Below are 18,054 nucleotides of genomic sequence, written 5' to 3' on the forward strand. Positions count from 1 at the left end.
TATATATATGTATGTATATATATATATATATATGTATATGTGTGTGTGTGTGTGTGTGTGTGTGTAAAAGCAATGCGGAGCGGTGCATTACACAGTTATAATGCACATTAATGATCACATAAATGCAGTTGTTTATACCACGGTCTCATACAGTAAAAATTTTATAACAAATGCTTATTTTGTTTTCACAAAAATTGTTTGCTGACCTATACAAAGTCCTTCAAGTTCTTCAACTGTAACAATTACATTTGTCATCTGCCTTGGATAGGACGCATAATTTCATCCTGTAGAGTACAATCCCCACAAGCAGTCTGAGAGAAACATGCTGTCTTTTTAATGTTAGCTTTTTTAGTCACGATTGGAGGAAGTAAAGCAGGACACAGAAGCACAGGGGAATGCTCATGAGAGAATAGGAGTCAAGTGAAGTTGATTAACTGATCCAACCACAGAATCCATATTTTCTTTTGTTAGAAAGCCTAAAGCACTCACCTCATCCAAGTTTTTCATTTCACTTCCCAGTGGTGCTAAACTCACCACATAAGCTCCATGCATTTTCTTTTTGTTCTTTTATCCATTCATTTAGTTTTAACATACAAACTATGCAAAGTGAACCAACCTAAATGAAAGTCGTCTTACCTCTAATTTTTGCACCACTACAACTGAAAACTCCTCCCCACAAAAGCCCACAGGCAATCTGTGAGTGAGACAACCAGAGATTCCCTCTTTCATGCTGTCATAAGGTTCCTATAACACCCAAGAACTGATTTTACAGTTGCCTTACCAATTACTGCTTATTCATTACAAAGTGTTGGGGCTGCATATGAAAGAACACAACACTGTTTAACCAACAACAGATGTGCTAGAGCAGCTTGTCAGCTTGAAGTGGGTCAGTGAAGTTACTGATGCAGCTGGAGAGTAGGACCTGAAGAGAACTTTAAACAAGCAGGTTCACTGCGTGTTTAGTTCCAAAGAAATTCATAAGAACCCTGATGAAAGTTGGTAGTAGGAGTTTTCATGATATTAAGTAACTTATGTGACTAAACTTTAAATTTTAGGTTTTAGTGGGACTGGAGAGTTAATGGTAGGGTTGGTAACAGATAAGAGTTAATGATATCTTCACATGGCATGCTTAGCAATACTTTAAGGCAGAATAAAAGTTGTGTTTCCAGTAGTTGTTAACTCTCTTTTTGGTGTTTTTCGAAAATTTCTTTAATGCTTTTATATGTTTTACTTTAGTTTCCTCATTTAATAAAGAAACAACCCACCAAAGTGGAAGCTAAAAACACCTTCCACCAATTAGTTCTCACGTTCCAAATATTTTTATCTCAAGATCAGAAGAAAAGCAAAACAGAAATACAAAAAAAAAACAATTTAAAGCAAAAGCAATTTTTTGTTAACTTGTCTTTTTCCCCAAAATTTTGTTGCCGGTTGGCAAACTGATCTGTTTAATGTAACCATGTGACATGCAGCCTGTACCACCACTACTACTCAGTGTTTGTCTGTTCTAAATCAGTTTGTGAGACCAAACCTGATAGCATGATGTGGGAGTTTGCTTAATATTTTCTTGACAATGATCAGCCCCGTTGAAGACACACTCACTGACTGTAACATCTTTTTACCGCGGAAATGCACACTGTGGTTGTTGACTTGATTAGACCCAATTAAGCTTCGGCACAGCCAATCAGATTCACTTAAACCCAACAGAGAACAGGCCCCAGAAGCTAATTTCTTCATTCAGCGCACCTCAGTGGGCTCTTAGATTAATTTAGTCAATTTACCTCATTAAACATGCAGATTAAAGAGGCCCTTGGCTCTGCATTTGAGTTGGATAGTGAACCAGGTCAGAGTTCATCTGAGGACGGCTTTCAGTTTTCCTTCCTTGCATGCAAATGATCTGGTGCAGGCTGGAGAACTGAGGAAGTGTTTTACTTTGCTAGGTGTGTGTTAAAGCAGAAAGGTACCAATATAAGTTTTGATGATATATGTATTGTGAGATCTAAACCTTGGTCAAAAGAAGAAGGAAAAGGGAACATATTCTGCAACATCTGAAAAAGTTTACTATCTATCTTTAACAGAATCAACGTTGGATTTGGATAGTGATGTTGGCATTAAGAGTACTTGGTTTTCTCTCTTAGATGCAATGTCTTTTCAAGTTGCTATTGACACCTTTCATAGAGTTTAAATGAGTATATTGGTTTGGTCAAAGAGTCCACTTATAATGAAGTAAAAGTGTCCTTTAAATACAGTAAAAAATTATATTTTCTGCATCTTTATGCTTTACAGAACTTTACTTTTTGAGGGTTTTTATGTTCCTTCGTGGTAGTAGTTTTCATTTGTATTTGTAATACTTTTACCATTAACTATCATATTTCTCTCAGCAGACATCATGTATTATCAATTTTCTGAGATTTATTTTCATTGTTTTTGAGCTGTATTTTGACAAACAAACAAACACTCCCGGTTCTCAGCCTTTACTCCCAGTTATTTCCTACTTTCAGGCAGACATTTGAGCTATGATCCATGTGCTTGGCAGCCGTCATACTCTGATCCAGATGTTGCTTTGCTGATTCACAGAGCACTTGTCAAATGAAACCTAGTGATGTTTCAGTGGTAATTATTCTCTTTGCGCTCAAGCGTACCAACATGTGTGGATGTGCACCATCGAACACATACAAGAGGATCTGCCATAACACCCTCCCTTGCCAGGGGAGTAATTGTTTCCATGAGGCTCTGTCACAAGCATTACTCGGCAGCTTTTACCTTGCAAAAGTGCTTTCGCTAAATGCAGCATTATTGCATGAGTTGCACTGCATAGGATCTGAATAAGTTTACCTCATCCTTGCCATTGGACCAAATGCTATGCAGAATGTGAATTTAGTTCTACGTTAAATGATTCCCCTTAAAACATTACCATGTCCGTGTCATTGTAGTTGCATAGTGAAGTAAATCTGGTTAAGAATGTTTAATTTTCTGTCTTTCTTTTAAAAGAAAAGCGGCTCAGATGTTTTATCTAATTTTTTGTTGGTCAGAAAGGAGCTGGAGGTCCTGGCAAAGGAAAAAGGGTGGGAACTTTAGTGAGAGGATTAGGAGGGACTTCTTGATCTGACTTCTAGCTCTTCAGTCCAAGTTCTCAGGCTTTTTTGAATGCATTTTGGTGCATATTCAAACAAATTGTTAAGTGGTCTGCATTTTCCGTTTATATTTTATACTAATATCAGGCCATCATATGTAAGTTCTATTATATTTACATATTTGCGACAGACATTGAAATATGTAGTCTGCATCCCTTGGCATTAAAGAATTACTTTTTAAATCCTTACTGGAATTATATGCTGGTCTATATTGTTTTTTTGGTTTTTTTTAGGGTTTTCTCTATTTGACCTCTGATCTGTAGCAATAAATCATCTATTATGAATCCTCAAATGAAAGAAATCATGTTTAAGTTTCTGTCATGACATTTTAATGTATGAATTGTCCATTTGTCACAACACCAAGGACACACTGAGACTCCCGGTGGCGGTTTTATGGCTCCTAGTTTTATAAGACAGGGGTTGGATGGGTGAGGTAGAGGGGAATCAGGGAACTTTTATAGGCACACAGGGGTTTGGATGCTGCAGAGGAGCTACTTGAGGAGTTGTGTACTTTTACAGCTGACATTATGGAGAACCAAGGCCAAGTTGTGTTGCAGACTGGCCAGCCTGAAAGATAGAAATGTGAGTCACTCAAATGATGCCTCCCTTCTGTTATATGGGGCAGAATGGAAGTTGGCTGGTGGATATAGTCTGCGTGTGAAAACCTAAATAAACCTACTTTGGGTTTCAGGAGGGGAAATACAAACACCTGTCAGCTAAGTGTCAAACACCAATGAGCAATTAGATACTTGAGGATGAGGAAATGAAAATTTCTTTATCTCTTCAAGGAATTTCTGTGCTTTAGTGGAATATGCCAAAAAAACCCAAACCTTTTTCTTAATAACAACAACATTTCTTTTCAGCTCACATTGTCCAAAATGAACTGGAAATAAAAAGAGTGTGTTTGTTTTTCTTTGGTTAAGGGAAAAACAAACACTTGACACTTGGAATCAGAGAAAACTAAGGCTAAAGATTGTCCACTTGAAAACCCAATGAGCTGCAACTTAGCACTCACACCTCGAAGCAGTAAATCTGTTTGTTTGCCCTCAGAACACCTTTGAACATCTTGGAACGTGTTGCAACAAAAAAAAACCCCTTTGAGGCACATTCACATCAGCCTTTTTGATCCGACTCTGAGTCCGTTTGCTTTGATAGTCCGCTTTGTTTAGGGAGCTGTGAATGCACCAAACAAATTCGGACTAAAGAAGCAGTCTCGGTCTACCTACAAAGCAGGTCTCGGCCTGTTTCAAATGGACCAAATGCGGACTACAAAGAAAAAGTCACTTCTTGCATTTGGCATGGTGTTGCTTTGTAAATACCTAGCAATCGCTTTAGGAGTCCTCTGCCTCATCTGTTGTTCATACTGCGGTCATTGTTGCAGTGTATTACCGCAGTATACTTGCATAAGACAAAATCAAAAAAACCAAAACAGCAATAGAGTATTCTTTTTCACGCATGTCCTGTTCTCTCTCTTGCTAAATACTAGTGCAGCGCCACCTTTGGTGGAAACAGGGAGACATTATTGTAAAGGTTAGCGCGTTTGACCAAAGTGCAGCGAGAAGCCAATCTCGGTCTGAATGGATACACCCCCCAACATCCGAGCAGAGTCCTCATTCAAACCGAGTCTAGCGGACTATCCTGATGTGTATGCACCCTGAGTCTCTGAGAGCATCTTTAAATTTTGACTAAAGTTGCCTCAAAGCTTTATATGTGGATCTTTTTAGTGTTCATCTTTTGCTTGACTAATGTGCGTACATGGAGCATGTCAAACAGATGAATTGTCAGCGGACAAAGCATTTGTCAGAAATGCAGTGCACAAAGAGTTGAGTGGCTATTTAGATATCAGAGGTCAATGTTGTGCTGGAGGCAAAACAAGACATAAAGCTAAGTATAGCTGTTTATAGTTCTGTCATTTGACCCCAGGGGCTCTGAAATAGAAACTATTTAAGTTTGTTTCAACACCACATTGGTGGTTATTCATTCTTTTAACCTGGAACTGTTATTTTCTAAAAAAATACTTCACTGACTATTATTTTTTTTAAACGCATGAAAATGTGGATATAAATTGTAAAAACTGAATTTTAAAAAAGGACTCAGGTTATCTAGCTTGAGCAACAATCTGTTATTAATTAGTGTCTATGTAGAAGTTTTGAGAGGGACCTTTTGAGAAAATACAGCCACCGCCCATGAGTTTACATGCAGACCACCGGAACTGCTGTGAAAAGCTGACCTGATCAGGCCTTCCTGTCCCCCACTGTGTGAGCATGCACGGCTCAATGCACACCAAGCAGAGAGATGCTACATTTTGAGATTCCTTCAGGTCCTGCAGTCAGCCAACTGTGTTGAGACAGATTGGACTTCTGCTGCAGGCTGACATCTGGGGCCGTCTGCGTCTTGCCAAGGGGCCTTCAGAGACGAGGAGGGAAAGGAACTACTCAGGGAGCCTGTCTCATCTCAGCATCCTCCTGTTCAGCCCTGCTTTCCGGGCCAGGACTTTTAATTGTGTCTCTGGGTGAAGTGGTAGTGCCCCAGCAAGGGGGTGGGAGCACCTATATGTGATGTGAATAAGACCACACACCCTAAGTAAATGCATCCACACACATATACCTTCACACAAGTACTGTAATCCTAAAGCCTGCATAAATGTCAGTCAGGTCTGTAATTAGACATTATTATTTTTGGATGTTTCCCCAGAGCACACAACCTTTGATACATGGCCCTACTGGAATCTGGTGACAGTAAAACTTTAGTGCAATTTGGGATACCAAATAATATCAACAAAGCTAAAAATACCTCCTATTAAAGTCTCCTCCTTCTCACCTTCATCTGAAGGCTTTTCCTAAAACAGTGATGTCACCAAGTCTTCCTCACACCTAGCTGAGAGGTTTCAGTTCTGGCTCACACTGACCTCAGTCTGGTCGGCTTCCTGTCTGACCATCACGGGCAAACATAGGAAGATTGGCAGTAAACATGGATACATCCACTTGTTAAGGAAGACAACCACAGACAGCAGGGGGAGGATTAGAGGAGATATGCATCATAGGATGCAAGGCCACAACTGAACTTTAGTTCACAGTGTAGAAAAACCTTAAAAAAAATAAAGCCTATAGATAAAAGATGGTATTTTGTTTACTTTTAGCCAATCGAGTTTTGCTCTTGCGTGAGCTAGGAGAAATAAATAAATTAGCAGATGACTCTTCAGAACATGTCTGGAATTTTTTTTTTCTTTTTTTGCAAATAATTTGGCTCAAACTTACCATTCTTCATTCACCCTGCTGTGGTCAGATTTGCTAATTGGGGGAGTTTGACCACCTAGGTAAATTTATCTTATGCATGTGCATGCAGCCGTCCAACCTTCATGTTTATGTAGCAGTAATTTGTGGACAGGTGGGATGGAGGCCCGGTGTTTTGCTTAACCTTTTCTGTGGTAATTCAGAACTCAGCTAACTAGACCTTACTTAACCCCCTGACTTTAGCCCTAATCAACACATGGATATTAGGGACCATGTAACCTCTACCTTTGTGTATCTGAGAACTGGTTTGTGGTAGAAACCTGTCAAAATATCCCACTCTCATTTTTCCTCAGCAACAGCAACAAGACCTCTACAGTAATTTCCAGAAATCTGTCGAAATTGCTTAAGTCTTAAATTATGCATAATTGGTCCCTGCGTTAGGTTACTGGGGGGTAGCCCCCCAATCATGTGGCTGAAAGCAGAAAGGGCTCCAGTCACTTCCAGCTTGTTAATGATAGCCAAACGGGTGCTTACCAACATCATGCCTGTTGCCAGAGGTTACCACAGATGAGTATCACCACGATGTAAGGTTAATTTTCCTAAATGGCACTGGCACTTGTGTGGTACAAGTGTGGTAAACCACTTTCAGTGACTGTGAATAATTACACTCCTAGTACAATACTGACTTGTCCATTTCTTTCATGCAACAGATTTTCATTTTCCCCTACCTCAGTGCATAAGTGATTTCTGCTTTGCAAATGATTTTTTTTCAGGGTGTTGTCAATAGTTCTTCCAAACTCAACCTACAGCTACGCTCTGACTAATTGCACAAATAGATGTAATATTTTTATATACATATATTATTCTTTAGACTTTTAGATTGACGTGTATGTAGCCTAATAGTTGTCTCATCTTAGTCTAGACATGATTTCAGCATTCATTTTAGCTACGTATAGAAATTTCATTACACAGACCACCAATTTTAAACACAGTTATGCAAACCTCATGTTACACGTCCTTATTTGTTATCTTTCTATAAAATGTCATTATGTTTTTAAAGTCGTGCTAAATGTAGCAAAGATATCTCTAGTATATGCATAAACAGTGTATAGGTGTTCATCTGAGCTGAAACAAAGATCTGATGTGGAAAAATGCAGATATTGCTCAGAATTAGCTCAGAATTAGCAGCCAGTCTTTGCTGTGTGTGTATTATCTTTTTAGTACTTGACTCACCTGTAACCTGAACTCACTAAATAGCAATGATAACAGGCTCCTCTGCATGGGGTCACACTGCATTAGAGTGAAACAGACTCTCTCTTTGTGCTTTACCAGTGAAGTTTAGGACCAGGGATAATCACGGGGGCGAAAGCGTACACCACTCCAAATCAGCTCCAGCCAGGCCAGCTGAATTTATCTCAAACTTATTAACTTTCCTCCAGGCACAAATTGAAACCAGCTCATGTGATCATGTTCCAGAGGGGCAGAGTGTGAGAAGTGACAGTGTGATTTACAGGGGGGGACCGTGCCACAGATGCTACAGCATGGCGAATGGTTGGTTTGCTGGACGGGAGGGGTAAAGCTGGGCACTTACATCAGATAGGAAACCCAGTTGTTCTGGAAAGTGCTGATGACAAAGAAGTAGAAGAAAGGAATCACACTAGGATTTAAGGCATCACTGTTAACATGGAAAAAACAACATGCTTAAAAAACAGCAAGTGAAATAAGTGCTGATTTTCTAAAATTCTAATATTTTTATTCTGCTGATGCTTTTCACTTAAAAAAAACAGTCGTACATTATTTTTCTCAAGGTGAACTTTCTCTACACATGCAGGCAGTCCTCTACCAGCTGTCCTTTCAGTGAAATAACTTTTAGATCACACAGGAATGTGGTGGTCTGTGCACAAGCAAAAAACACAATCTTTGCATTTATTTAGTTTAGCAGACTTTGAATTTTTCTCACAGATATTTACTGTTTTCAAAGCTGTTCTACTTCTTTCCTTCTATGATTTGTTCCAGAAATAAACTAAATGTCAACAGGATACAGTCAAAACTTTTCCCAATGTTCCGGTTTCACACATGCGTTAGACAACAGGATGTTGTGAGTGTGGAACAAATCATCACAGCATTAAATGCTTTTCAACGGTGGTCTGTATGTAAAAGCTGCTGACTTCCCTCTGATGAAAGCAGCTTCTGAATACACACTTCAGCTAATGCAGATGTTCTTGTTGCCCTCCTGATAATATGTCAGAGGGTTTCAGGTCATCGTTACATGTGTCAAAATATTTAAAGAGAGCATTGCCTGATTTGCCATCCTGCAATCAGTGAATACCTGAAATACTGAAGTCTGGTTTATTTAACCTTAAAAGAAGAGCAACGTGTGTATCATTTATTGTAAAATTGGAGGAAATCACAACTCCCTCACTCTGAGCATTTTTATCTTTAATATGCAACTTCTGATGTTTAGCATGAGCCCACAAATGATCTTTAAAAAAACTAATTGTAGTTAGATAGTTTGTGTGTGTGTGGTTCTATGAAAGCATGTCTGCATGCTCATCCCTCCCCTCTCTCCGGGCTTTGTTAGGCCAGGTGTGCCTGCTCTCAGTGCAGTGCCCGGGGACCCGTGAGAACACGCTCACTGGCCCTTCTCTCACTCCTCTATCTGATTTATTTCAGCCTCTATGGCATTTTAGCAAACAAAAGTTCTGCTCCGTATTGATCTGGATCTTTTCCATTTCCCCTCTCTAACTCCCTTTGTTTTGCACAGGTCTAGGATGGCTGCTTTAAATCAGGCCTTCTTGACGTTTGCTTAATGTCTAATTAGCCATGGGTGGGCATGGCCTTTGATTATAGGAAGTGCCTGGGGGTGGGGCTGCAAACAAGGCTGAATTTTGACAAAACAGCCCAGACTGATCAATCATTGCTTGACACATTGTTTTGTTCTTAATTTTAGAGTGCCTGGTTTAGGGATATGTCCTCTTGGTCACCTATTTCTGACTTTAGATGATAAGATTTCCTCTTACCAGGCCGAGTGCCACTTTTCTTAGACCATGAGGCGTATCTCTAGATCTCCTTACGTTGATGTCAGGATGTGATGTGACTCACTCAAGAATCTATAAAGCAATGAATTGATTCAGGTATTTCATTGCTTTTAATAAGTTACAGTTTCAGTAAATCATCTTCAACATATTATGATGCTACCAGAATTCATTCCAGGAAACATCAAGTTAAACACTCATTATAACCCAAAGAAACTTGTGAAAATTGTACCGTTAGGAGCTTCAAATAGTGAGCACTAAAGAAAATTAAGCTTTGTCACCATAGCTCCACCAGCCTCAGATGCATCACCCTCCATCCTAAAACAGCACAGATAGATAGAAAGTTCAAATTTATTTCAATCTGGTAATTCTGGATTTTTTTTCCTTAATGCCCATCCCCCACAGCACCCTGATCCCTCCCCTCCTCTGCTTCGCTATCTTCCCTCTGAAGATCACAGCAGTTGTGTGCCAGAGGGTAACAGCCTCAGCTTAGAGTGGACATGTGAGAATAACACAGTGATGTGGCTTCTGTGGAAGGGATTACAGAGTCTGATGGTCACACAGAAAAGTAAAAAGGGTTATTTATCCAACAGGTAAACTCTGTTTTTACACAAATATGTATCATAATAATGTTGGAATGAGGAAGTGAAACACCGTTCTTTTATATCTAGGGAACATTTTTGGTTAAATTTGTGAAATAACGGTACATAAAGGCTATATTTGACATCAACAACGTGGATTTTAGAGCTACTATGTCTGTCACAGATCATTACTGCACCTGCTTCTCATTGTCTATTAAAAGCATTGCCCCACCTGCACTGCGTGAGTCAGATGGAACCTTTCATCTTGCCATACCCCTCCTTCCACAAGTTGCCACACTGACAGAGTAATGTCCCTTATTACAGCCCTCATTAAAATGAGGGTCATAGGTCATAAAGTAAGGCCACAGGACATCGGGCTATCATTTAAGCTAATTACTGCCTTGTGATTTTTCCACTTCATCTAAAAAAAAAAAAAAAAATCAGTTCTTTAATGCTTCTTCTGATATTTTTTCATTATATGTTACAAAAGATCGGATCCCCCAAGTATGGTGGAAAGTCTAAAGACACACAACATCTCAGACATTACCTCTCAGCCATTAGGCCCTATTGGGCTCCACTTGTATCCCATCTCTTCCGGTGTCACTCTTTCAATACTTCCTGCCTACGCAGGTCTGCCTTTTAAGCAACCCATTTTCTGAAAAGAGAGGAGTCCACTTCAGTGGTCCTCTACTGTGTGGCCATCTGAGAAGGAAACTGAATATAAATGCCAAACAATAGGCAGGGTGCTGGGGGAATAGGCCAAAATGGCCATTTAACAGGTGCACCTTCGTGGCCTCCACACCGTTCCCACACATATCACCGAGACCGGTGGCCTGCCCTAGAGAGTACCCCTGAATCACCATCCAAGATCAAGTAGCGATCAATTAATGGGAGAACAAGGCATCCGCTGGGGGGGATGTCCAGTGTCCCACCCACCTCTGCTTTGACTCATAGAAGTGCCCATTTGCAATTCTATCTGTGTGGCTACTCCATGTCAATGAGTTTGGGGCGTGGGGGGTGGGGTGGGTGGAGATATTATCGGGGTTACTGTGAGAACCGGCACTGGCATTTTCACTCGGTCAACCTTCATTTGTATGAACGAGGTCCGATTGGCGACATAGTGATGAGGTCACCTGGCAAAGCAGCAGGAGGTGCCATAGGTATTGTCTACCTGAAACAGCGGGATGAGAACTGGGGCGGGGTGACCAACAGATTTGGGAGCAGGAATTACAGAGATGACTCTACAGAAGCTTTTGGTCTTTGCAGCAAGCATGGGAAAAACGTATGTTATCCTCTTACATAACATCAAACTGGATGGACTTTATTTGACATTCCTCTCCTATCTGTTCAAAAGAAAAACATGTTTGCCTATGAGTGATATGCCAGCATTGATCAGTGAGTAACTCTGCTAATTGCATTCTTGTCCGTAAGCAAACAGACTTAATCCAGGGCACTGATAAAAGTTCCAAAGGCAAATCACCAGGAAAAGCCTGCTTACTCCTTTATTGAAGCGCCCTTCTTAACAACCCATAAATCATGACATGAAGATCTGATTTACACCACTTTACTTGTTTAGCCCTGAAATGTTTTTCTTGTGTAAAATTGTAACTGCATCCACACCTCTAGATGTTCACTCCCAGAGTTCTTGTGGACAAGTTTGTGTGCACATCATGGGGTTTTATTTTTAAGGCTGGGAATGTGGTAAAAGAGTATTCATAGCTTTTCCTATCCAGGCAGTTCCCAGGTGGCACTGCAGCCACCTCTGAAAGCCCAGGCAGTGAATAAACCTGTGAGTTATAAACAGCCTTATATAACTTCACACCCTCAAATATCAGTGGAACATTTTCTACTTTGCAAACCAGCAAGCCTCATTAACGTAGTGACTGACAGCTAAAAGAAAAAAAAGGAGTAAAATCAATTTTATTATACTGAATAAGAGGCACTATAACTGAGAAAACACTGTTGCAACTAACTGTATTGTTTTAAGAGCAAGTATTGCTTCATTTTTTAGGCCAGGAAATAACTCCCAAACAATTGAAATTAGTCTTTTTTCTCTTCTGATTAAATGGATCCTTTCATTTCAGGTCTCCGTGTCCACCTTTCCTTTCACCACCAGCGAAGCATGGAGTGATTGACAACTAACCTGCAATTAGACCAGATAACCCCAACAAACGAGCCAAAAATCTGGCAGGAGCCAAAAGTGGTGGAAATCAGTCTTCAGAGGATTCTTGTTCACCCAGTTTACCATCTGTTCTCTTAGAGAATTATCTGGCACCAGTAAACCAAGGAGGTGTTTAGTTATTTTAGGCTATGTACACAAATCTCACCTTTGGGCCATCCCAATAGAAAAAGTTATCAAACAAAAGCTTTGACCAGTGGCAAAAGGTAGCTTGTGATTATTTTATGACAGTGCTACATATTTTATGATAACTGTCCCACAGTGTGTGTGATGCTATAACATACAGTATATCTACTAACCAATAAAAAGAATCACAACATGAAGTGTTGATCAATACAACACTTCATGCTTAAGTTTTATTATAACCAAACACGCAGGAACAGATTAAATGGAAGCCAAACTGGCAAAATGTAACTAGTAAAATTAAATGAAATAAATAAATAAATTGAAAAAAAAATCATTTAAATAAGAGTCCTGCTCTTTTTGAATGCTTAGACTCCACATTATCCATCTCAGTTGCAGCAGGTATTATTTTCATACGCATATCGTAAATGTAAAATAATAGCTAGAATCATACGATGTATGTTTGCTCACACAAGCAGGAAAATCGTACAGTGCACATCTGCATGAAGGAGTTTCCTCCAGCGACCATGCAGTCAAACTGAAAGTCAAATTATCTTTATTGGTCTTCTTTCGGAGAATGTTTTTTTTTGGACAAAGTCTCTGCTACACAGGCAACACACACACTTACACACCAATAATCAACAGATAACCAAACTATAAAAGACACCATTTTTAGGTAAACTTTGCTCATGGATGATAGCAAGAATACTTTATTGAAACCACCTGCAAATCTGAGCAGACTTCACTGAGGATGTTGCCCGTGTACTGCACTGAAACTCAAAACCAAAACTCTGCCACTAATCAGATAACATTCAGAATTAATCAGTTAAAATCATTCATTAAATGCAACAAAACGGGACTGATGAGCACTTGGTTTTGATTATTTCTTTAAAATCTAAAATCTGGAGCTTGTCAGACTTGTGATGTTTCAGAAATGATACATTTTGTTGATTCTTTGAACACCACACCACCCTAAACATCGAACCCAATGTATAAATCCACTAATGCATTTGTATCTTAAGATGCTTAATATTTTTAGATATTAAGTTTTTAGTTTGGCTTTGGGGACCCATTTTGATTTTTCAGTTCATTTAAGTTTATAAGTCTCAATCAAATGGATTACACATATATATGTGTGTATTATTACTTTTTTTTATTTTTGTGGGGGGAGGGGGAATGGGCAGCTTTATGGCAACAAAAACAGAATCTGTGGTCTGAACAGTCCAGGTTTGATGCAAACGCCTGTGGAACCTTTTATGCAACCTGGCGTCCAGGAGACTTATGAAAATATTTTGCTTTCCACCCTTTTGAGCCTTTTAGCCCTCGCTAAAGGAAAAGTGTTAGCTCCAAAAAAACCACACAGAAGAACGAAAAATCCACAGGGTCAAATGTCCTGAGTGGGCGATTTGCCAGGTCTGTTCCAAGAGCAGTATGCTTACACACAGACTGGCTCCAGCCTCGCAATCCGGCATATGAAAACAGAAACAAATCCCACCACGAGGGCCAGCATCAGTGGTCCATGAGAATATAAGAGGCCGTTTTAGTGCAGGGACATCGTAGATCGCCCAAGTAGATTAGTCTCAGTGCGACAGGGCCTTGTGTAAATCTCCTTCTAATTGGCAAGGGAATTTAATTTGACTCACGCACTGTGAGAGACCAGTTCTCATTATTGCTGCCCAGTTAATGCATAAACAGAGGTCTCAGCAGGTCCCCACTAAGTGCTACCAATGATCAGATAGTAGTCCCTTGGTTCTAGGGCTTGCTTTTACAGAAGTTAATTGTTCTTACTTTATCAAGCTGCTCTGATAACACAGAAGTATTTTGCTGACTACCGCAGAAAGGTCAGGTATCAACTGATTTGATGCAAATTAAGTCCCAACAATGTAAATCTTCTGTCACGTTAAACATCTTTAAAAGCATCTTGTTTTAATGTGGTTGATCATTAGTGTTTGTATGAAAAGTTAAAGCTAAAAACATTTTTTTTTCCTATAACTTTCATTTATTCATTAAAGTTATTTATCACTGAAAGGTATTCAGTTTCAGACATGAGTCGTCACGTTTATGAGTAATATGCCTGTTTGTGTGTAAATAATAGAGCATTTCAGAGAACATCATTGTCCTAATGAAGATGTAAAAAGCAGCCCAAGTGATTTAAGCTCAGTCTTAGAAGAAAAGAATGTCATCAGCAGGAGGAGACGGGTTCCTTTTGTTTCTGTCTGTCCACCTGCAGTGGGCCAAGCAGGTTCCTCGGTGCTCTCAATGTGATTAGATGCACTTTCAAAGAACAAGGCTTAAGATTGGTTACTAATTTGACAAAATTGAGGCCAGTAAGTGGCATGACACAGCAGGCTCTGTCCCTGTGGTTAGTACCTATCCAGCTGAGTTCGCCCACAGGCAACAGTAAGGGTCACAGGGGAAGATGTAGGCAGTTTTTGGAGACTGTAGCGGAGCCAACCACTCACCCTTGAGCCCTGTGGGGGTAGAAGGATGAAGGCACAATAATCCAGGATCCATTAAAGTGTGACTGATGCCATTCTTTTTGGGTCTTATGACTGGATATCTTGCCTGCAGCAGCCATGGGGACAGTGGACTTTTAATGTGGGACAGACAGACCCACAGCAGGCTGCTAGCAATCCAGATTATGGCCCTCAGACACTGACCTCACTAAGGAATCTACTCTGCTGCCATTTTTCCATTTCACTAATAGGTGATCTCAGTGTACTCCAATAACATATTTAATATGACAGCTTGTAAGGATAGCAAATGGAAGTCCAACTTGGAAGCTAAATCTAAATATCGACACACCCTTCTGTGAACTGAAAGTTAGTTCTTATGAGTTATCTTGTGTGTGTCTGTGTTTGTGTGCATGCATGACTTTTCTGAATGTTACATGGAACAAGTATCATGTAGAGTAATGAGACATGTAATTTCTTTTATTCATGTAAACAAACAGGATTTAGTTTAAGATACTAGTTGCAGAGTGACATGTTAATTATTAAAATCTATCAGTGACAGTGGCTGGTATATCCCACCTTTCATCACAAGCTAATATTTTGTGGCTGGCATCAGACTGGGGCAAAGATGAGGGGTGACAGGAGTCAAGACTGGATGAGCTGAACACTGGAATGAAAACAAAATCCTGCTAAAAACCAGTTTTAACTTGAAAATAGGCAAAATCCTATATATAAAAAAAAGCTAAAATGCTCTTTTTTTCTACATAATGAAATGAAATGAAAACTACTTTATTAATCCCCAAAGGGAAATTCAATATTGTAGTATATCATAATTAATTTGAGGAGGTCTTGTTCCGGAGGCTGATGGCTGCTGGCAGGAATGATCTTCTGTATCTTTCAGTCTTGCATCGAACCTGAAGAAGCCTCTCACTGAACACGCTTTGTTGTTTCATCACTGTGTTGTGGAGAGGGTGTGAAGAATCCTCCATCATCTTCATCGGCTTGTGCAGCATTCTTCTTCTTTGGACAATTAGCTCCAGCGGCTCCAGAGTTACTCCAAGCACAGAACCAGCTTTTTTTTTTTTTTTTAACAGTTTGTTGATTCTCCTCAAAGAAGAGAATCAACAAACTGAATCATAAGGTATCATTATTATTGATAATCTCTAATCTAATCTAATCTAATCTAATCTAATCTAATCTAATCTAACAATTGATAATTATTGATAATAATAATTCTCAAAAGAGAATCATAAGGTATTATTATTATTATTATTATTATTATTATTATTATTATTATTATATAGTTCAAATGGAGTGTGTACTGTATCCAAACCTCATTTTTATTGAAGCATAACTTGTGTTTACTTGTCAACTTTTGTCCCTTTTTTAAAAGTTTAGTGAAATAACTAGCTCACAACAGTTCTTTCATTATTTAACCTTTAGTTCATATCTTATTATTTTATCAAGTCCTCTTATGAGAATTCCTCTCAGCAACATCAGAGCTCAAGGATCTGCTTAAGCAGCTGTATGGTCTCATCCTTGTAAGCCCTGATAAAGGGGCTTCACTATCCAAATCCTGTTAAAGCCGAGCTGTGTTAAGTTATCCCAAAGATCATTTCAAGCCAAAGGGTCTTCTCCATCCTCAGACAGTCAGTAGACTCTTCTTAACGGTTAATGTCTCCACCTGCACCACCCCTCGCCGGGCCAGTTACAAGTTATATTGATGGATTGGTAAGTGGGAAAAGATGCTCCAGGCTGAGATTCCTTTTACCAGAGGTGTTGCAACCCTTTACACTGAGGCTCTAAACTCCAAAGCAGAGATTGTTGAGTTTTGGATTCGAACGTGGATTACATGGCAGACAGCCACATCGCTGATTTATGCTGTTAAGCTATGATAATACATAATGAGGATACAGAGTGCAAGAGAAGCCTCTGTTGAGATCATGTTGACAGTTGCAGGAGTAACTCTGGTAGTCTGATCACATCATATGGTGCTGACCTACCATGACCCCAAACCCTGGGAGACTGAGCCGTAACCATGGGAGCTGATGCAATGATGAAAATCTTAAAGGGACCCAGTCTAAGAGTTGAAGCCACTGGTGTAGATAATGCTAATGAACAGTCATGCAGTGAAACAAAATGGCTTAATTGTATTGGGTTCATCTCGTGCTGAGCTACAAAGACTAGGGGGTGGTTACGCTTCCAAACATAGATTATCGTAATCCTGCAGTAATTACAGAGCCACATCTTCTCATGGGAGCATTGGGGTGCATGAGAGGAGGGAACTTTACGTGTTTATTTATTATGGCAGCTAGCCTACTGATGATGACAAACTTCTATAACCAAACGTCTCCCCAAAAACTTCCCAAAGCTCATCACATTTAACCCAGACAATGCATTAATTAATATTAATGTGGTCCATACAGAGCCTGCTGAGGTGGTCGGCGACTGTGAAAGTCCATGTCAGTAGAGCTGAAAGCATTGACTGGTTTATGAGACGTTGTTGTATCTCAAATAGTTCGAGCTATAATGTGTTTTTATAATGCTTGCCCATGCCACAATGGCCTTTGCTGTAGGCCTTTTCAGTTTATTGAAAATGTTACGCTTCTATTCTCTTCCTGAAGCCACAGAGAGCACACTTGGCTGGGCCAGCCCTTTCTGGCTTTTGACAGGAAGCTCATGATTTTAAATGTACGGCTCATGCATAATGAATGAGTCTGAACAGGATGTGAGGGCAGTGCATCCAGAGAGCACCTGGGCCAAACAAAGATGCCCTTTCTGCCATGGGATTTGTGCCCTGGTACCCACTGTCACCAGCGCCCTGCTCACACCCAGCTGCAAAGCATTCAAGCTCTCAACACACATTCATCTCGTCAAAGTTGACTCCAAAAAGTGACACTGTCCACTCGGACATAAAGAACTCTTTATAAGGTTATTAATGATAGGCTGAAAGCTGTGGACAAATGTTTCGGGAACAAGTTTGTCACTGTGCCTGAGTTTTGCTTTGTTTTAATTTATGCTGGTGTAGTCAGGGTGTGTTGTAATGCAGTGGCTGGGTCGAACTGTGGGCAGTGAAAGTGTCAAGACATTTGAAATCACATCTGCCAATCGCAGTGTTTAAGAAGTTTTGTATTTGCTTTCTCATTTTGGAAACTCTTATCCCAATCAGATTAAATCACAGAAGCACAGAGATGCAGGAAAACAGAATAAATCCAGACCTTTACTGACAAGCAGTGATCGAAATTAATCTTGAAGTTGACCCCGGCACATGACACAATCTTGTCTGGTGTTGTTCTGTAGACAATGGCAATAAGACTGA

This window comes from Telmatherina bonti, assembly GCF_933228915.1.
Source record: "Telmatherina bonti genome assembly, chromosome: 14".
Taxonomy (NCBI): Eukaryota; Metazoa; Chordata; class Actinopteri; order Atheriniformes; family Telmatherinidae; genus Telmatherina; species Telmatherina bonti.